At 38.9% G+C, this 22361-nt stretch overlaps 2 long non-coding RNA genes across 2 annotated transcripts in view; one reads left to right on the top strand and one right to left on the bottom strand.

Moving 5' to 3' along the window:
* LOC116599640 overlaps positions 1 to 5267 on the top strand; it is a 33320-nt gene extending 28053 nt beyond the window's left edge. The window contains exon 4 of the long non-coding RNA XR_004289435.1: positions 3401 to 5267. This is a non-coding gene — a long non-coding RNA (uncharacterized LOC116599640). The remainder of the gene's footprint in view (positions 1 to 3400) is intronic.
* LOC116599641 lies at positions 1934 to 19273 on the bottom strand. The gene is made up of 3 exons (XR_004289436.1): positions 19176 to 19273; positions 9111 to 9442; positions 1934 to 2021 (listed from the first exon to the last, which is right to left on the bottom strand). It is a non-coding gene; the product is annotated as an uncharacterized LOC116599641 (long non-coding RNA).
* Positions 19274 to 22361: the final 3088 nt, after the last annotated feature.

Genomic DNA, 22361 nt, shown 5'->3' with positions numbered 1-22361 from the left:
AAGACTTAAGTAGTTAAGATTTATATAGCAAATTCCAGGGAGTAAATGGAAGAGTTAGGATTTGAACTCAAGTATTTCTTCCCTTTAAAACTTTTCATACCACAATAGCTTTTTTTCACCTGAGAATAAAAATAAAAGTTACTTGTATTCTAAATAGAGACAGAGCTGGAGAGACAGCGCTAAGAGAAGATAAACAAGGCATCTATCGTCTAATAGTAGAGACAGATGCATATATAAACTGATAATTGCAAAATGATTAAAAAGTACTACCATTTAACATCTACTAATGCTTCTATTTGTAAAGTGCTGTTCTAAGTGATTTCTTGCACTGAATCACACGTACAATGATAGAGGAATGCATGAGGTGCATGGTGGCCAGAGAAAGGGGAGAGGTAGATCTTTTGAGGGAATCTATTTCATCATTGTAAGAAAAGCATGTGTTAGAACAGGTGCTAAAGTGTAGATATGAATTTGCAAGGTATGTTTGAATGGGAATATTAAAGGTAAAATGAATATATGTGCAAAGGTGAAGGGACATGGAAAAGGTGGGCCTTCAAGTTGTGCCCAAATAGAATGAGTATGTGAGAGAGTGGAATAGATCCGTTTGACCAGGTGGGTGGGCCTCAGACCCTGAAAGGCCATGCATGTCATGAGGCAGAGTCTAGATTTTATTCTATTGGCAGTGGAAGGCCACTGAAGTGTTTTAAATGAGTGAATGGCTTAGGACCTCAGCTGTCTAACCACACTAGAGGTGGGTGTCTTTTCCAACTGTAAATGCTCAGGTCATGGAAAAGGGCTGGGGGCCAAAGTTCTTTCCAAGTCATAATAACTACATGATTAACCTCAAGGCTTGGAGCCGAGTCTTTGGTTGTGCCAATACAGGGGCTGGTGCTTCCCCAACCATGCAGCTTAAAAGTCTCAGTGCCCAAGGACTATGGTCTATCTCCTAGAGTCCAGTGCTCTGCCAGCTAGATCCCTGTTGAATGTCTCAGAAAGTGATAGACAACAGAGAAGTAGCAAATGCTACTTCTCTGGTCTTCAGAATTTGCCCCAATAAATGGAAAAAGGAATACTCCAATTAAGTAAAGACTCCTATAATTCCTTCCTTAGAGGGTTTAGTGGAAGGAGCTCTTTTGCTGCAAGTTAAGCAGATCTTCACTTCTACCCATGTTAGCTTAGAGGTCATCCCTCCTGAAGGCAGGGGATTAGAACAAAAGATTTTTGACAGTCTCTCTTGACTCTTTCTATAACAGGCCTTTCTGTGTTCTGAGGTACCCTCATCACTTAATTCAGAGAAAAACAGTTTGTCTGGCTCCGATTTCCTATTACCATTTTTTCCAACTTCAATCAGTGATATCTTCAGAGCTTGTTGTCTCAGGCAGATGTGGGATCCTGGTGTCATGCACAGAAGTAGCTTGATTACAATCACATTCCCTTAATGATCTCATTCTAACTAGGCAGCAGCTTGATGCCCCCTATTCCCTTCACAATCTGCCTTGCTCTGTTGCAACTTCAATCCTGGATGTCTCTTCTATTTCTGCTTTCTTGTTATTCAGGAGGGCTGTGATTTTCTAGTTATTAGGCACCCAGTTTTTATGAAACACTCAAATTTCCAGGGAAAAAGTGAGCCCTTTCCTTTCTTCTAGGAGCAATTAGTAAGTTTTTTCTTATGTCCCCCCTCCCCAATTTCTTACCAACCTCAATAAGGCCCACCACCTCCTACGAGGATTCTTTCCAGTCGCCACTTTCTTTCTCCTCATGTCCAGGGACACTGAACGTTTGCCTCCTTCATTCCTCCTGAAGCCCATCTCGTGTCAGAATTCCTCCAACCTCATTTTCTCAGCCAATTATGATCCCATTATCTCTCTAACTTGCTACATTATACACCCATAGATTATTGAAGATGAAGAGATTACGATCTTAATATTTAATTGCTTTTCCTAACGTGGTATTTGTTTGGAAATGAAACTCTGATGAGGGGGCATTTCTCTGTTACATACCATTCAGTGACAGTCAATTAACTGCAAAAGAAAACAAACCAAAATTTTAGTTGTGATTTTTGAGGAAAAGAAGGGCATTTCTGTATAAACCGAGATTGCTGACATTTAGCTATTTAAAATGAGAAGTGGAACATGGGGACCTTAAAGAGAAATGGTACCCCTCAGAGCTCTGGAAAACATTCCTTCTACCATGAAAATGGGGTAGGTATGACGGAGGAAAACTCATTCCCTGTGAACACAGACATTCCTGTTGGTAGCCCGGAACACTAAATCCAGGCCATTTATTCCTTGGCATTCCTCCCATTCAGAAAGACTAATTTACTCACACAACCATCCACTCAGATGTTTATTGAGCACGAGTTGTGTGGTAAGCACTGGAAGTGGAGGTAAAACAAGACGTAAGCAGCCTCTACTGTCATGGCTCTCGGCTGGCCATAGAGATGGCAAAGACGCGTAAAAGGGCACACATGAGAAGACTGATGCCAAAAGAGGAGGCCTGGGATCAGAGGAAAGGATGAGAAGTTGAGTCTGTAAGACTCCATTGGACCAAATGAGGCAAAGTCACAGGGGACAGACACTGCTGGTACTTGCCTCAGCAAGCATGGAGGCATCAAGGGTAACAATCTGGCAGCTGTAGTTGGAATGGTGTTTCACAGCAGTTCTGTGTGATCTCAGTACAGGGTTGAAATCTGACTTTCCATGCTTTTTGGCACACGTGTCACACTTTCTACTGCTCCCTATCATCTTACACCTAGGTGATTTTACACACTTATGACTCTCTTGGTCTCCAAATATATTGAGTTTTCAGATGTCAGCAGAAAGATAGCAAATAGAATGACACATTCGAGAAACCTCAAGTAGCTCGGTAGGGGCAGAATGAAGGGTGAATAATACAGCAAAGGGAAAGAAAGGAACCTGCACTATTGCAGAGGCTTCTGAATAGGAAGAGTCCTGCATGCAAGGACAGAGAATCTGAATCTCATCCAGAAAATTCAAGGAAGTAATTACAGCAGCTCAAGCAGGAAGTGTCAGTGTCAGATTATAAAAAGATCATGAAGTAGCAGGATGCAGGATGGATTGGAGGAGATAAAAAATAGAGATAAGGATAAAAGTTCTAATGTTATTGATTAAATCAGACTGAACATCATAAAGGCCTTATTCAGTAATGGTCAGGATAAAGGAGTGGGACATATCTTTTGAAATAATAAAAAGGTCACAAGAATAAAACTTGGCAGATGATTGTTGTGGGAAATGCTTAAAAGGGAAATGTTTTGGATCAAGTCTATTTTTTTCTGTCTCAGACAGCTGGATTCATGGTGGTGCCATTTACCAAAACAGGGAAAGAGGATTAAATTATTGGAATGTAAAACTCTTCTTTTTTTTTTGTCCTTACTCATCAGGTCATCACCTAGAGAGTGGGTACTCCACTCATATCTACAATCTTGCCTTCCAAATGAGATACAAAGGAGAGAGATCATAGTTTCATGAAGATAAGTATTAGACTTGTAACCAGGACACCCTGTTTCGTACCACCTCTTTATGTAATCTTGGACATATTTATTTTCTTCACTGTGCCTCAAGTATCTCATCTTTCAAATGGTGAGGCTAGAACTTTCTGCCTAACTCAAGGCTTCCTTGAAGATAAAATGTACTGAAGAAAAAATAATTGACTTTGGAACTTGCCAAGTGAAAGGAAATATCTAAAGAGGTTAATTAAGTCTCTTGGGCTCGTTCACTTCAGGAAAGTCAACATCGACCTAGAGGTGATCATGTAGGCAGATTAAAAAGCAGTGAGAGAGAACAAGTTTGCTGTGTCAAAACCAGGAGCAAATGAAGCTAAAATAAACAAACTCTAAACTGGTGAGATGGAATGAAACCTTGAAAGCCAGGTCTGACTGACAGGAAGTAATCTCTGGGCAGCCACAGGAAAAAACTTTGAGGAAAGATTCTGCATTTGCTCCATAGTCTTTCCTCTGGAGAAATGCAGCCTGAGAGGTTTACTACGAAGGTTCATCTGCTGGCTGTTTGAGTTCCCTGCACCTGGCACAGAAGGTTTCTGAAGCAGCTTGTGAGCCATGGAGTAACTGGAGAACAGGGGTAGGCTGTATCTCTCTCAGAGATTCTGCTTCATTTGGAGTGGAGGTTCATTCGAGGGCCAAGAATCCAGTGTAAGAACCAATGATCTGGCAGACCCTCCAGACCTTTCTGCAATCCTCTCCTCAAGCAGATGTTAGTGGATCCCTGAAGCAGGGTCCTAAGGAGGTTGCCTAAACAAAGAATGGTTATGCTAAGATATGGATTAGGTGGCTAGATAACAATCTCCTCAAATACAGTAGCTTAAATGAGAGAGAAGTTTCTTTCTGCTTTAGAAGTCTCCGTAGGCATTCCAGGACTATGAGAGAGAATCCAAATTCCTCTATCAATGCTCCATCTTTGTCATAGGCACATGCTTGAGGTTGGTTCCGTATCCTTCTGCTGGAAGTATATCTTTCACAGCAGAAAAGTGTGAAGGGAAGGAGAAAGTACATTCTCTCCCTTTTAAGGTCATAATATAGAAGCTACACACATTAGGTTCAATTAGGCAGATCCTAAGCGTGCATGTCCACACCCATCTTCAGGAAAGGCTGAGGAGTGTGGTCTTTAGCTGGTGATCCATGTGTCTACCTAAACTTGGGAATTATACAAGCAGAAGGGGTGATTGGATAAAGGAGGGGGTAATTACCAATCTCTGCCATAGTGGTAAAAGCACTTAGGCTTGGAACTTAATAAAAATCATCTCAGTGTTTCTCCTTATGGATATCCTTTAAAAACAATCTTCAATCTGAAGAGATGAAGTAAAATACTAGAATCTACTTCTGGCATCTGCTGTGTTTTCTTTTTGGTACGACACAAAATTTATATACAGTCCAAGGTACAGATTTTAACTATTGCAGTTCAATGAGGTTTAAGTATCTACACTGACCTAACCCACACTCTACTAAGAGAGTGAGCACTTCCATCATCTAAGAACACTTCTTTATGCCCCTTCTAAGTCAATCCCCCACACCCCGCAGCCACTGTTCTGAATACCATTATTATAGAAATGATTCACTGGAAAAAATGAGTTTTAAGAGTCATTTGTGTTGTTGTGAGTAGTAATCCATAATATGAGTTTACCACATTTTCTTGGCCCATTCTGTGATTAATGAGCATTTGGGCCATTTACAAATTTGTACAGCTATGAACAAAGTGACTATGAATATTCATGTATAAATATTTTCTGGACATTTATTTCATTTATCTTGGATAAATATCTAGGAGTGGAATTAATGGGTCCCAGGGTTGATGTATATTATGTTCGTAAGAAATTGCTGGTTTTCCAACCAGCAATTTACAAATATCAGTTGCTCTAAATCCTCAACAATATAAGCTATTGGCAGACTTTTCAATAGAAGTTCTTCTAATGGGCTTGTTGGGTTTTCAAAGGGGAAAAATAAAATCTGGTTTCTGATTCACATATTGTATTTTGAACAATTAGTTTCCATAGGGTGACAAATAAATACTGAGGAAATGTGCATAAAATACTTTAAAATATAGAAAATCTTATAATGAAAAGTGATCCTATGACAAATATTTTTATGGAAAGGACTCTTTTTAATAAGACTTGACAGTGTCATGGCATACTTGGAATCAGAAAACCTTGGTGTTCTCTCTGAGCTCTCATTTTTTTCATCTAAAAAATGGAGATAGAAATAGCCTTATGGTTTTTATGAAGTCTAAATAAGATAATTTGCCTAGCACTAGCATAGTGCCTAACACAGAGTGAAGAATCAGTGCTTTAACAGAATCTAAGATGAAGTGGTCTTTTTCAAATACGATCATCATCATTACTATCACTGATATCATTAACAGAAACCTTACCATATCCTACGTGCTGCTAAGCAATTGTATTTTCTAATTAAATTCTCAAAATAGTCCTGAGCTTCAGTATTGATATTTTAATTTCTCATGCAACTGCTGACCCTTTTATCCTGGTTTTCCAGCATGTACTAAGTAAAGCTTGTGGCTCTGTGCCCTTGCTTTGGTAGAGGAGGTGCCATTATCCCAGCAGTTGTGCAAACACAAATCACTTAATACCTCAGTGCCTAGAACTCATGGCAGAAGTGTTAGCAGTGACACAGAGACTCCCTTTCCTTGTCACTGTGTGGAGAGAGGATCCTTTCCTGGACTGTAGCTCCATGGTGTGTCCAGCTGTGGGTCAACTCAAGCGTGCTCTTCACAGTGTTGTAAGGGAGGGCGCTTGTGCATCTGCTCATTTTTCTGACTCTGGGTCCAGTCTGTACTGGCTGACATCATAAAAGTTTGTATAAACACTGAATGCAGCATACAACGGACTATGAGATGGGACTCAAAAAAGGCGCATGATTTGCTCAAACTTCCAAAGTTGAAGAAACAAAATTTGAACCCAAATTGCGTGAAAAAAAAAAAAAGCCTCTAGTTCAAATTGTTATGAGATACAGACTGCTTAATTAGAGATTTATGCATTTGCTTTGTAAATTCAACTGGAACTTTAGGTTTCTTTCTAGTGTACCATCCAAAATGTTCTCGTGTTATGTGACTGAAGAGGTCACATCTGAAATCAGGCACATGTAATAAATTTGCACATGCAGTGACATGGCCACAGAAAACAATATTTGATCCAGTTATGACCATTTGCGTAACTAGGCCATTTTAAGGCAAACCTCGAAGACACAATTGTGTTTCAAAGACTAAAGAAAACACAAACTTTAGTCAAACAAATCTGCGTCAGAATCATTCTCCCCACTTACTGGCTGTGCAAAACTGAGACATGTTACCTGAACCTTTGAAGACTCAGTTTCTTCATTTATAAAAATAAAATGTATTGGGACTTCCTCATAGGTTGGTGTGAAGATCAAATAGAAATATGTTGTCAAATGTTGATTTGAAGAAATCATTGATTATAAGAAGCATGCATTGTTTCACTTACAACTAAGAAAATTGCAATTTTAAGTTGTCATTGATTATGAAGACCAAAAAATGTGTGTCTTAAACATCAATAAAATGTTAAGTGCCTATACACAGGCTCCCACTGAATGATAACTACTGTTGTGATTGGTGTTATTACTACCATTGTCATCTCTTTGTAAGCCAAAAAATTTTGGCACAGGGAAGAGTTCCAGGAATAAGATGCTTTAAAACATGGAAGGCAAATTATTTCCTTGATACGTTCAGGTACTCACAACTCAAACCATTGGTATCTCCATCTTTGTGATATCGAGACCTCACACAACTATCAACTATGATATCTGGCTTTTAATAAAATTTTATCTTTAATATATCAGAATTAAATCCTTATCAGTGACGAGAATTCTAAAAAGGACAAAAGAGATCTTTTCCTTTTCTTAGAGATGGAAAAGAAACCAAATATCATTAGTTCCTTTTGGTTATATATCTTGAGCAATACAGGTATCATTTTTAAAAAAGATTTTATTTATTTATTTGACAGACAGAGATCACAAGTAGGCAGATAGAGGCAGGCAGAGAGAGAGGTGAAAGCAGGCTCCCCGCTGAGCAGGGAGCCCGATGCCGGGCTCCATCCCAGGACCCTGGATCATGACCTGAGCTGAAGGCAGATGCTTTAACCCACTGAGCCACGCAGGTGCCCCACAGGTGTCATTTTTGAAGTTAAAAGTCACGTTCATCTATTATCGTCCATGGATATGGAGAAAAAAAAAATCCTTGGCAACAGAAAGAGTGTCTCTTTTTAAAGGGGAAGTATTAATGATGGGTAGAAAGATCTTCTGGTATGTAATTTCTATGGAAAAGAAATTATTAGGGAAAAAATGTTTACTTGGGTTCAAATTAGTAGACTTAGTATTTACTAGTGTGTAATCTTAAGCAAGTTACTAATTCACTCTGCACTTCAGTGTCCTTAGCTCTACAATGAAAGAATAGCACTTGCCTTTCAAAGTTATTTAAATGATTTCTCCCAGGTAATTTTTTCTGTTCCTCACTATCTTGCTTTTCCTTCTGATCTCCACTTACACTTCTCATCTTAATTCAACTATCTTCTCCAGTGAGAATTATAGAGAGGGCCTAATAATTCTCCTTTTCAGACTTCATAATTTTAATTTAAATAATTACTTTTATCCTATAAGAAATAAAACTAGAAATAACCTATGGTCCAGTAATTCCACTACTGGGTATTTACCCAAAGAAAATGAAAACACTAATTTGGTAAGATATATGCACCCGTATGTTTATTGCAGCTATATGTACAATAGCCAAGATGTGGAAATAAGCCATGTCCATCTACAGATGAATAGATAAAGAGGAAGTGGCATATATCTGCAATGTAATATTAGCCATAAAAAAGAACAAGGTCTTGCTATTTGTGATAACATGGATGGAGCTAGAGGGTTGTATATAAAATAAAATAAGTTAGAGAATGACAAACACCTTATGATTTCACTTATACGTGGAATCTAAAAAACAAAGAGTCCAGTAAAGAAATCTAAAAACAACAGACTCGTAAATACAGAGACTGGACATTTTTCCAGAGGGGAGTTAGGGGAGTTGGGAAAAATAGATAAAAGGAACTAAAAGGTACAGACTTACATTTATAAAATAAGTCCCAGATGAAAAGTACAGCAGAGGGAATATGGTCAATAATATTTTAATAATGTTATATGGGGACAGATGGTGACTACACTTACTGTGGTCAGCTTTGAATAATATATAGAATTGTCAAATCACTACCTTATACACCTAAAACTAATATAACATTATATGTTAATCATATTTCATTTTTAAAAAATTACTTTTTAACAACATGTCTAACATTTGTTTCCTCCACTAGATTATGAGCTCTATGATGGTAGGGACCATGTATATTACTGTTTTATTCCAAGCCCCTACCACAGCTCCCGGCACACTGTATGTAGGTGGTTTATCATTTTCTCAAAAGAATGAATCAATGGATGCAAGAACAAACGAGGCAAGTGCCTAGCTCAGTTCCTGCCATAGAACAAGTTCATCAACAGTAACTACTATAGTTTCTCCAATAGTTCAATGCAATTTTTATGAAAACCCTTGGAAATTCTATTTTACCTTTTTTCTGACATGCCATATTGCAGTCATTTTAGGTACACTCAGCCTGCCTCTCCAGAACCTGGCTCTGTTTTCAGGATCATTTGAATCCATACAGCTGAAGGAAGATTTCGTAAGTATGTTTGTCATTTCCTGGCGGACTGTCACAATCCGTATCCATTTGAGTGGACTGTAGTGAAGATTTATTTCTTTAGAAATGAAGGCATTTTCTCCTGTTGTGCATGAGAGTGAGTCAACGGCTGCTGTGGAAATGCCAACACTCACGGACACCTTCCAATTATCCACGAAGCCTGGTGACAGGAAAGAGCACCAGTGTTTGCTTGAGGAGTTGCCTGGGGAAAAAGCACAGCCATTTTCAAGTGCGCAGAACAAGTGGATTTGACAGAAGAATTGAAAGTCTGTGAATAGAACCACAGTCAGCTGGAGTGGCTTTCATCATGATAGTCTCTGCCAAGCTCAGTCCATTATTCTCACGGTGCAAAGAGACCTATTTTTTGCATGGCAAAGGATGTACGGAATGAGCTGGAAACAGTCTCAGGATTTGTGAAAAATAATGCAGCTTGTTTTGATGTATATGAATGGAACATGCAGAGACCATTGACCAAAGGTGTGGTGCCACCCTGGTTTTGATCTGAAAAAGGGATTTTTATACTTAGCCTAGATTCTGAAGTCAGACCATGAATCACAGTTTTCTGACTTATTAGATGTGTTCTCTTATTCCTGAATCCCTTGGTACCACAATTTCTTTGTTTTAATGGGAGAAATTATAGTACTTCTCTCAAAGAGTTGCTGTGAGGATTAAACCAGTTGTTAAACCTAATGAGGCAAGCTACCGTCATTATCATTAACAGTTATTCATTCTTTAGACTTCCTGTCTGTGGCACTGGATTTGACAATTGTATATGGTACCCTTTTTATTGTGGTCATGATCATTATCCCCGTCTCATATACGTGTGATGCTTTATAGTTCTTAGAAAGCAAGCCTATTCCTTAATGTAGCTCATCTTTCCAACAGTCCTCTAAGACAAAGAACTATTACTCATCTAGTGAAACATGGAACCCAACAAGAGTTTGTCAGGTGCATTAGGCCCTGGATTAATAGGTCAAGCTAAATTCAAAAAATTCAGAGGAGCTTTAAGACTAGTAAGAATACAATGAAACAAGATGGGATTGGGAGGGAGACAAACCATAAGTGACTCTTAATCTCACAAAACAAACTGAGGGTTGCTGGGGGGAGGGGGGTTGGGAGAAGGTAGGGTGGGTTTATGGACATTGGGGAGGGTATGTGCTTTGGTGAGTGCTGTGAAGTGTGTGAGCCTGGCGATTCACAGACCTGTACCCCTGGGGATAAAAATATATGTTTATAAAAAATAAAAAATTAAAAAAAAAGACTAGTAAGAATAGAGAGATTTAGAAACTAACATTTTTGAGTCACTACAATGCACCCGACCTTTTACTGGGTGCATTCACCAGTGTCTTTTGAATCGTGATCATCGCCACGTACGCCAAACTCTCTCCAAATATACATTTCACAGATAGGATTGGTCAAAATGGAATTTTAACCCAGTCTTATCTGACTGGAAAGCCCGTGTTCTTTCCATTATGCAATAAAGTCTATTCAACTAACAGTATTAACTCAAGTGTGGTTAAGTGCAGCCCTCACAATTAAACTAGCATGAGGTATTTGTGACAGAGTTGTACTATTGCATCCAGTGTTTAGATTCTGAGGACGAGTGGCTGGCAGCCTCAGGGAATGGACCAGAGATGAGCCTTATCATCTTGGTTTCCTCAGTGCCTATGACAGGGCATGGTATACGATGGGGACAGAAGAGAAAATAAGATAGGAAGGGGAACAATCTGGATGGGAAAATGGCCCACTGGTCTTCTATATCCCTACATGTTTCTATTGTTATTTGGACACATTTCTTAAGTCACTAAGTACTTTGCTTGCCTCTCTTGGTATATACTCTGTTTTGTCAATATTCCTGATGTGAACACACTTTCCAGATGTTATATGCTGACTGACACATGATTGATGCCACATGTACAAGGACTGTTATTTCTGTTAGGCCATTATACTTTTCCCAGTGCAACCTAGGACTAAGAGAAGTGTTTAGCAGTTGCTGCCCATTTACCCAGGTTTATTCCAAGCTTATTGTTAACCGAAATCTGAGAACGTTTTGACTGAAACCTCAGCATCCTGCACACATAGGACTGTTTTGAATGGAGACTCAGGACTTGACAGCTAGTTCTATTGTGCTATTCATGGAGAGAAAAATTTTTTTTTTTTGAAAGATGGAGAGTTATAGGAATGGTTTAGTTGATGGAAGTTGGTAGGTTAAATTTAAATACAGGCAGAAAAGGCCATCAGGCTGAGGTTATGCTCAGCGATGGCTGAAAAGACTGATAAGTAGCTTTAAGTCCTGGGAACGGGCCTGATGGAGGAAGGGACTCTGTGTGAGAGAACACCCTGCAGGACAGGGTGGGGCACTTAGAAACCATGTGGGATTCAATGAGGAACAGTTATTAGGCCTGGTAAAGGATGGGAGCACTGGAGCTCTGGTAGAACGAGAAGTCTCTCATCTTCCTTCCCTCCTCAAACCCCTTTGGGAAGATCCCCTGTGCTGTGCTCAGAAATACCAAAGAGGTTTTCTGTATCCAGTAAGTTGGAATGTCTACCTCCATGAGTTAGAGTTAGAATAAAAATGCCTTAAACCAGGCAAACTTGATTCAAGGGCAGCATTTCTTTTCTGAGTTCCATATATTGAGGAGGATTCATAATTATAGTGGACGCTAGAAATAGGAATGCCATTGTGGCACCGCAGAGTGTTTGCACATTCAATTATTGCCTTTTGCATAGTATATCTAATGAGTCCCAGCAGTTAATAGCTAATATAAGAAGCATAAAGCCATTTGTCTCATTTCAAAAATATTCCATTTTATTCATGGCTCCTTTTGTGGCTTTCTGTTCTGAAAGCCAAGCTTTACCCTCACCACCCTTTCATTCCTTCTTACTTATTCTAAAGAACTGACATCATTTCCGTTTTTTTTTTTTTTAATTTTTTTTTGAGAGAGCCTAACAAAGTATTTGTTTCACAGCTTTAAGATTTTGGAAGAGATATTGTGATATGTGGCTTAAAGGCAGGATCCCAAATTAGAGTATATTTAAAAGAATTATTATTGAGTCCATCTGGCTTCATCTATCAGAAGCAGAAACTATTCTTGCTTTCAAATGCTTAGAATATCATCACTGAAAAATTGCAGCAAAATGGAGTATTTAGTGATTTTAGAAAGATGAAAGGAAATGGAGTTTTTACCATGCTGCCACTAACAGCTCTTCTGAGAACAGTATCTTTGTGAAAGCTACCCCAGGCAACACGAAGGATGAAGGCACTTGGATCTTCCCAGTCACTGGTCCCCCAAGTGGTGGGTGAGAACACTAGTATACTCACAGAGACCCTTTTGGGAGCTGCATAGGGCTTGACACAGGCTGACTGAGAGTTTGCCCTTGCAAGTTATACAATCACCCGACCTGTCACAAGGAGCTTAAGATCCTCATCTCAAATATAATCAAAGTACCTAGGAATAACATCTTAGAAGTCATAGCTTTGTTGTTCAACAAAGGCATCAATTTGTATATTATTCTCTCCTCTTTCCCTGGCTCCTCCATCTCTCAGTACCTCTGTCCAACCATAGCAACTCATCCCAGGTTGTCTATCATTCAGAATGGGTTCCCAGCTTTGTTGTCCCATAAATAGATCTCCTGGACCCTGTGGAATTTAGATCTTAGGAAGTAGGAAATTGGCCTTGCCGAATCCACTGGACAGGTCTTTATATCTGATGGAGAAATCATGTTTGTACCCTATTATTGCCTCATCTGGGAATATGAGAGGAAAGATATAACACCAGCAGGGTTCCATGAGCCATAATCCTGGGGTGTCTGAAATATTCTGGCTAGAATCTTAGCTAGAACTCAGCAAAGACTGGAAGGATTTTAGGATTCAGGAAGAAGGAATGTCTTGTGTTATTACAGGCAGTTGGTGGTCAGAGAGGCCTTATTTATGATCCAATGTAAGAAGCCATCCTGAGAGACTGAAGGCCATCCTAACAATGTAAAAAGTGTCTGGAGAAAGGCAGGTAATGTTTTACTTACATAGGAGCCTAAATGTTAGTTCTATCAAAACTATTTCTGACAGCAACGTGTACATGGGCATGTTCTTTTTATTAGTAGAGCCATAGATGTAGAAAGAAAAGCCAGAAAGTAAACTCCCTAAATCTTAAATCAAGACATAGTATTTCATATGAAGAGGAGGAAGTTATTCCCCAGGATATCTGGAATTAGGTCAGAAAAGACTAAATTTTTATCTGTACAAAGGAATTTAGATTAGACTTGAGAAAGCTTGTGTCTTTTCTGGAATCATTACATGATACTAGAAAGTTTCAGAAGTCGTGGAATCTTTGGTGAAATGTCCAGTCATTTCTATTTTATGTTCCTGATGATGTTTTTACCTTAAATTTTCTTTGGAGGATGTTTGAACTAGAGTAGTTTTTGTTTTTGAAACTAAAAGACTGAAGAAGTCAAAATGCTGGTTAGTTTATTTTTGGATTTGACATGGGATTAGACAGAAAGTAATTTCTATTCTTGTTAAAATCTTTGAATGGTCACCAGCAATCATACTACTGGGTATTTACCCTAAAGATAATAGGGATCTGAAGGGGCACGCACACCTGAATGTTTATAGCAGCAATGTCCACAACAGCCAAACTATGGAAAGAGTCTAGATGTCCATCAACAGATGAATAGATAAAGAAGATATGGTATACACACACACAATGGAATACTATGCATCCATCAAAAGAAATGAAATCTTGCCATTTGCAATGACATAGATGGAACTAGAGGGTATTATGCTGAGCAAAATAAGTCAATCAGAGAAAGACAATTATATGCTCTTTCTGATATGAGGAATTTGAGAGGCAAGGTGGGTGATTGTGGGGGTTAGGGAAGGAAAAAATGAAACAAGATGGGATTGGGAGGTAGACAAACCATAAGAGATTCATAATCTCAAGAAACACACAGAGGGTTCCTGGGGGCGTTGGGGGTTAGGGATAGGGTAGCTGGGTTATGGATACTGGGGAGCATAAGTGCTATGGTGAGTGCTCTGAAATGTATAAACCTGATGATTCACAGACCTGTGCCCCTGGGGCAAATACTACATTCTATGTTAATTAAAATAATTTAAAAAAACCTTTTAATGGTCTCTATGAACCTACTGGCCCTGCCTTAGCAAGGATGGTGAATATTAGCAAAACTTCATTGTTGGTGGAATATCCTTCAGTGATTCACTGACCTTGTTTTCACTGTAGTCAACTAAGGATTTACCAGTGGGCATGCTAATGGCTGGTCATAAGTGAAGTCCATGGTAAGATATTATAAAGACTCACATCTTATCCTTTGAGTATCTATAATTTTTTTCAACTTAGCGCAAATTTTTTAAGAAAAGATAATGTTCAAATGAAGGAAGAGTGGTCTAATGTTCAAAGTATGGTAACATTTGTGTTGTAACAGTAAGTTTTGGCGTCTGGTCCTAGCAATGGGATTTAACTAACTGCTAACTGACCCAAGGACAAATAGTAGTTGCTTTCCCAATAATGTCCTCATTATATTGTTTTTCTGTTTCAAAATGAGAACAAAATACTAGGAAAGAAATATGGGAAACTGCTTGGCATTTTAGGGTACACACATTTATGGTGCAACTGGTTGAGTACAGTTTGAGCTTAACGTGGGCACAGGCCATTTAAATTCTCAATTTATATCTGAATAGCAGAGATTAGACAATGTAGCATATTTTATTTTCTTAATTTTTAAATTTTCAAACTTTTTCTTTTAATATTTTCCACACCCTGCTCCTTTTTCTGGCAAGAGCATTTCAGTGTTAGAATAGCTGCTGATAAATGGCCATGGTCGCCAAACTGTGGAAAGAACCAAGATGCCCTTCAACGGATGAATGGATAAGGAAGATGTGGTCCATACACACTATAGAGTATTATGCCTCCATCTGAAAGGATGAATACCCAACTTTCATAGCAACATGGTCAGGACTGGAAGAGATTATGCTGAGTGAAATAGTCAAGCAGAGAGAGTCAATTATCCTATGGTTTCACTTATTTGTGGAGCATAACAAATAGCATGGAAGACAAGGGGAGATGGAGAAGAGAAGGGAGTTGGGGGAAATTGGAAGGGGAGGTGAACCATGAGAGACTATGGACTCTGAAAAACAATCTGAGGGTTTTGAAGGGGCGGGGCGTGGGAGGTTGGGGGAACCAGGTGGTGGGTATTAGGGCATGGATTGCATGGAGCACTGGGTGTGGTGCAAAAACAAGGAATACCATTATGCTGAAAATAAAAAAAGAAATAAAATGTATCTTTGGGGGGGGAAAATAATAGCTGCTGATATAAATTTAAGAGTCACAAATCCAAATGACTGCATAGAACATTATTAATTATTTATAAGGCAAATTTTCATCTGATTAAATATATACCAAACACCTCTTCTCAATTTATTTCCTAAGGTTAAGTCTGAGAAATGTTGTGGCAGTCTGACCTGATTCACTGAAGTAATTCATAGGAGAAGTTTTCATGCCTGGTCCCTGAAGGGCTTGTGGAATCACCAGGCTACCAAAGCTATCATGAAGCCATGTTCAAAATGGAGCCTCAGAAAAAGAGGTACTAGTTTTCAATCTTTGTTTCTAGGGGCTTTCTTTCCTTCCTCCCCTCTCCCCTTCCTTCTTTCCTTTTTCTTAGAGAAAGACAAATAAAGGGACTCTGGATAAATAAGTTCAACTAAGAAAATCTAGAATGAGTGTAGTGCTGCTTATGTCATGGCCCTTGGCAACTTCTGGAATGGAAGAAGGCAGAAGTGAAAGTACAGATAGTGTCATGCAAGAAATCAACTCCTCTTCCTCCTTTACTTCAGACTAATCTATCTTCTTGATTCTGCCAGATTCTTGTATCTGTTACCTGTTCTGAATGCAGAGAAAAATGTAGAGAGATGCTGGTTCTCAAAACCTTTGACTCCAAACCTGATTTCTTTCTTGGGGCTCATACTCATTATCAGTTACCATAACACTTGACAATTCCCCCACCAAAAGATTAGAACTTCATTCCTGGCATCTCTAATTCACAATCTTACATTCATGCACTTATCACATTGAATTGCAGTCTTTTGATTATATCATTTTCTTTTCTAGCACATTGAGGACTACTTTATAGAAAAGAACATGACTATTCATATTTACATTCCCAGTGACTAGCGCACTATCTAAACATGGTAGGTTCTCATTAACTGCAAATGAATATTGAATGCACTGATAATTGCATGGATGGATAGACAGGTGAATTGATCTCTTATTTCCTAGGACCTTAACATTTCTCCTCTGAAAAATGAAGGTTTGATGAACACCTCAAAGATCTTTCCTAGCATTCTGAGATACTATGACAAAACTATGCTTCTGTATTCTTAGATTTTTTTTCTTCTCCCTCAGCCCAGATTCCTGATCCCTTCTGCCAACACCACCTGAAGGTTGAATACTCTTGTCTATTGAATTTTACTGCTCATTCTTGGCTTTGCTGACTTGTCTGGGTCTTGGGCCTCATCTATTTAAGTCACACTGTCTCCACTCATCCTTGTTCCTCTCCCAGAAAATCAGAGAATGGCATCTTCTCAGGAAAAGTTACACTAGAATTGAAGAGTGATTCAGTGTCTTACAATGACGATAATGCTTTTATCCTTCTTTCTATCCATCCATCTTTCCATACTGTTCTTTTAAGTGGGTATTACATGCCAGATACACGTTATATATGTTTTGTGCCTAGGATAAACAATGAGTAAGTTGAATGCCTGACTTCAAGAAGCTTAGTATCTACTAAAGAGAGGCATAAAAATCAAAAGTGTAATACTCTGTAGTACCAAGCACTGTGGGACATAAAAGAGAGAATGGCCAATATTATCTAAAGGAAAAGACCGAAAAGCTTGAGCTGAGCAACTGAGGAGCTGCAAATCAGTCAGTCTGGTTGGAGGTTAGAGCATTAGGAAAAGAAGATGAGCAGAGGCTGCTACAGGTTGACACCACAGTTTGACCTTTCCCTCTGCCCTCTCCTGCTTTCTTCTCCTCCCTTCAACAGCTGTTGACCTCAAAGATCTTTCTTAATGAAGATTCTGTATGTTTAACTCCATTCAGAGTTTGCTTCATGGAGAAGAGAACCTCCTACCTGAGGACTGTTTCTGTAGGTGATGAGGAGACATGAACCAAGAGAGTAACATAGTAACAACTGTGCTTTTAGAAATGTTACCTTAGAATAATTTGAAGATAATATTTAGTTGATCAGTTATTAGACTATTGCCATAGTCCATATTAAGAGTTGATAAAGGTGTGAAAAACTGGAAGGAAATGGGGGAATAGAGAAGGAGAATAGAGAAGGGGAAAAGAAGGATTGCTACAAGATACAAAATAAGAAGAAATTGGTCATCAACATATTCTAGATAAAGAAAGAAAAGAGGGTGAAAAAGAGTGAGGTTCATTGAGATACAAAACTCGGGAAGAGGAGGTTGATCCTGGGTGAGGGAGGTACCCAGAAACTACGGAGTCCTTAAGTGACCATGATGAGTATGAACGCCCATAGGGCGTATGGGTAAAAATGGTCAGGACATGCAGGGTGGCTCTGGATTTTAGCAGTGAGGTCTGGCTGTAAAAAAGGTATGTGGATATCATTGTCATATGTGTGGAGACAAATTGAGAGAAGGAAATGAGCCTGGTCAGGGAGAGTAGCTATACAGAAGAGAAAGGGGTTACAGACTAAATTCTAGAAAACATATGTACTCAGGATATCAGCAGTGAAAAACACTGAGGAGCAATCCTCAGTAGCTGGTAGAGGAGGACAGAAATTATCAGCATTAGTGGCCAAATAAGATAAGGACTGAGATGGTACTTGGATATGACATGTGGTGACAAGAAATTTATTAGTCTTCTCTCATATTCCAAACACTCTGTGGAGATATTTTAAGCAGAATAATGGTAAACACAGTCCACTAAGGGAGAAACACAAAGAATATTTTTGGGCTGTGTGATAAGAGCTTTGAAGGCACCTGCATGCGCGCGTGCGCGCGCGCACACACACACACACACACACACACACACACACAGTGCTGGGGGAAACGGAGTTGGGGGAGCCAGTCTTGTCTTCTTGGAGCTGGACTCCCTTGGACTGGGAGGTAAATAGGCTCTCACTAGTAGAAAAGCAGAAAGGTATTCAGGGCAAGGGTCAGAGGTCAGAAAGGGCTTATTTCAAAATCAGTGACTCATTATCTGATGGTCCAACATTTTTTATGAAAGAATTGAGTATTTATAAAACACATTCTAAAGTTCCAACAAGTTTGCCACAACTCTCTGCAACTTCCCTTCACTCTCTTCTGCAAGGTAACCTTCAGCACCATTTTATCTAAAAGTAAATCACACATGTCACATCTCACTCAAGAGACATCCATAGAACCAAAGATTCTTCTAAGTTTCTCAGCTGAAACTGCTATTTGCTCTAGGGCCTAGTAAATAAAATTTTATTTTTAACAATTGCAGCCTTTAGTTTTCAACATCTCAGGGACCATGATTCTCCTTCTAATTTTACAGTTATACCTTTTGATTTTTGAAATGAAAAACTGCATACATAAAGGAAAGAAAATGAAAACTGCCTATAATCCCAGCACTCAGAGACAACCAGTTTTAACAATGTGACAGATTTCTTCCACTAATTATTCTAGGTGATTTTCCACGTTGAAATTTATAGTTTGTGTCTTATTATTTTTTTACTTAACATCTTTACAGAAGGATTTTCTAACTCATATTATCTTCTGACTTTGAATGATTAACTTGATTTTTTTCCATCACATGATATCTCTAGGTAGTATATACTCTGTTTCATTGGTACTTTTACTTGGAAACCTCTCCTGAATGCCTTCTTTCCCCATAGGATTTAAACTTGCAATCTATGCCTTGCCCTATATTCTTTACCAGTTCTTTCCAGAGGACAGAAGAGACTTTAGACCACCTTGAAGTGTATGTCTGCTGATGATTGCTCCAGGGCAAGAGAAATGTCTTGTTAACCTCTGTTTCCCCATAGCTTAGTCTGACATATGATAGAATTTTATTATGCATCTGCTGACCTAATAATGATTTCAGTGATGTCACGATAAGTAGCTTCCATTTTTTAAAAAATTTTTATTTCTTTTCAGCGTAACAGTGTTCATTGTTTTTGCACCCCCAGTGCTCCATGCAATCCGTGCCCTCTCCATTACCTGCCACCTGGTTCCCCCAACCTCCCATGCCCCGCCCCTTCAAAACCCTCAGATTGTTTTTCAGAGTCCATAGTCTCTCATGGTTCACCTCCCCTTCCAATTTCCCTTCTCTTCTCCATCTCCCCTTGTCCTCCATGCTATTTGTTATGCTCCACAAATAAGTGAAACCATAGGATAATTGACTCTCTCTGCTTGACTTATTTCACTCAGCATAATCTCTTCCAGTCCTGACCATGTTGCTACAAAAGTTGGGTATTCATCCTTTCTGATGGAGGCATAATACTCCAAAGTGTATATGGACCACATCTTCCTTTTCCTTTCGTCCATTGAAGGACATCTTGGTTCTTTCCACAGTTTGGCGACCGTGGCCATTGCTGCTATAAACATTGGGGTACAGATGTTCTTTTCGCAACATCTGTATCTTTGGGGTAAATACCCAGTAGGGCAATTGCATTTTTGAAAGACTGAGTGGTAGGCATTGTGCCAGGGACTTTACACATTTTGTTGCTGATCCACATCACAGTGTTCAGGGTCACAGGTGAGCGTTATTATCCTATTTTTCAGACAAGAAACCTGAGATTTAAATTCATTGAGTCAAAAATCTTTATTAAAGAGAGTAACATAGACCAAGTAAATCACTATGGTAAGTTCCCAGGTTCATTTCACTCACATGAGCATAAGGTCAATGCCTGTTATTATTAAGGCTACGAAATTGAACAAGATATGGAGATTATTATCCAAAAATTAGTAATAGGACAGGAAAGGTAGTACACACTTAGAAGGATGAATCAAGAAGAGGAAAAGAGAGAGATTTTACCGAAAGAAGATTATTTTAACATGAACATTGTTTAGAAGTGCCAACACATAGTAGTAGTAAAGAGCAGATAGTCTTTTTTTTTTTTTTAAGATTTTATTTATTTATTTGACAGTGAGAGAGAACACAAGTAGGCAGAGAGGCAGACAGAGAGAGAGGGGGAAGCAGGCTCCCTGACAAGCAGAGATCCCCATGCGGGGCTGGATCCCAGGACCCTAAGATCATGACCTGAGCTGAAGGCAGAGGCTTAAACCACTGAGCCACCCAGATTTTTATTATTATTTTTAAATTCCCTATAGGAAACGTATCCATTGCCGATAAGACCTACACCCTCACAGATTCCTCCTGCCCATCACACATCTTAGTATGCTCTGCACATACAAAAATCCTGGTTTTAATAGGATTATGTTTGGAAAGTATCAAATAATAGAGTGAGAGAAAACAGTAGCATCTCATATTTTAATCAAACATTTCAATTTACTCCCTCTATTCCATTATTTGAACACTGTATCTTTGGGCCAAAGATAATGAAAGGAGGAGGCCAGCTCAGCAATGAGGACACAGCAGTCGGCAACTCTAAGATTAATTTAGGATAGTGACTTTTGCAATCAGATATCAGGAAAGGCACACATCCCGAGGCTGCTTCCTGAATGTCTTTCAGCTGTGTCTTCTTAGGTGGCATTCAGGGCTCTTCAGTAATGTTTGCATTCTTGTCCCTAAATACCCTAGACACATGCATTCTTTGAAAATAGCAAGAATAATAGATGCAATTGGTTAAGTACCCATTTTGAGTTAGACATTAATTTGTATAGATTCATTTATACTGAGAACAAACCTCTGGGGAATGCAAAATAATCTCCATATAATAGCTACTAAGTAGGGAACCTCAGATTTGAACTCCAAGTCATTTAATGCCGAAATCATTTCTCTTTCCATTATGACGACCCTTTACTAGATCTGAAACCTTGTGTGAGGTAAACATTTTGTTTGTTGAACATCTGTTTTCATTTCCTTTATGAAAAGCATCAGATTTCTCCATTGGGGAACTGCATCTTTTCCATTAGATACATTCATAGTGAATCTTTCAATCAAAATGCCTCACCACCCAGCTGTCCTGACATAGGGGTGATCCAAGAAAAGCCAATCAAATTCTCCATCCCTAGATTTTAAATTTTGAGCAGAATAGAATGTCATGGTTATTGATGGGATTTATTCATCCTCATGGTGAAGCCCTAAGGAGAATCTTCATTCGTTTATGTTAATTTCAGAATTGGCATAGTCCTGGTCCTTTCATAGGCCTGTTCAGAGTTTTATTTAATTCTGAAGCTATTCCACAGATTTTCCATAACTTGCTTTTTAGCATAAATTAACAAGAGTTGATAACAGGATATCTACGGACCATAACCAAAGAACTTCAACAAACATTGCCATACACTGTGCTTTTTTGTTTTTTTAAGACAAAGGAAACAAAAATTACCAACTAATCCTTATGGGAACACTTGCTTCCTTCTATGCTGTACTTTTTACTCTGATTTCTTCTTGTTTTAGAACATGCCGCTGGTGAGGGTAGGGGACTTCAGTATAATTACATAGATCTATAAAGAGAGCAGAGGACCCTGGGGGCTCTGAGATACACTGCAGGATTGCAGACGCCCATGATATAGACATGGAAGCTAAGAAATAGATGAAGTAAAAGATTTAATTAAAATTAGAGTGAATTAACGGACAACCTGGAACAAGGCACCAGCTATCCACTATAAAGATGGACTTTTAAGGGGAAAAAGTTGGGGAAAGGCACAAACCAGGAAAGAGACTCTTAACTATAAAGAAAAAATTGATGGTTACCAGAGGGGTGGTGGGTGGGGGGATGGGTGAAAAAGGCGATGGGGATTAAAGAGACACTTAATATGGTAAAAATAATTTTTTTTAAAAAGGGTGGCCTTTTATATAGTGCTTAGGCAATATAATTACATCAATTTTTAAAAGATTTATTTATTTATTTTAGAGAGAGAGAGCAAGCATGAGTGGGAGGGCAGAGGGAGAGAGAATCTCAAGCAGACTCCATGCTGAGCATAGAGCCCATTGTGG

Source organism: Mustela erminea, chromosome 9 (assembly GCF_009829155.1).
Source record: "Mustela erminea isolate mMusErm1 chromosome 9, mMusErm1.Pri, whole genome shotgun sequence".
In the NCBI taxonomy this organism is placed as follows: domain Eukaryota; kingdom Metazoa; phylum Chordata; class Mammalia; order Carnivora; family Mustelidae; genus Mustela; species Mustela erminea.
The sequence above is the reverse complement of the archived record's forward strand: the minus strand, read 5'-3'. Positions and strand labels throughout refer to the sequence as shown.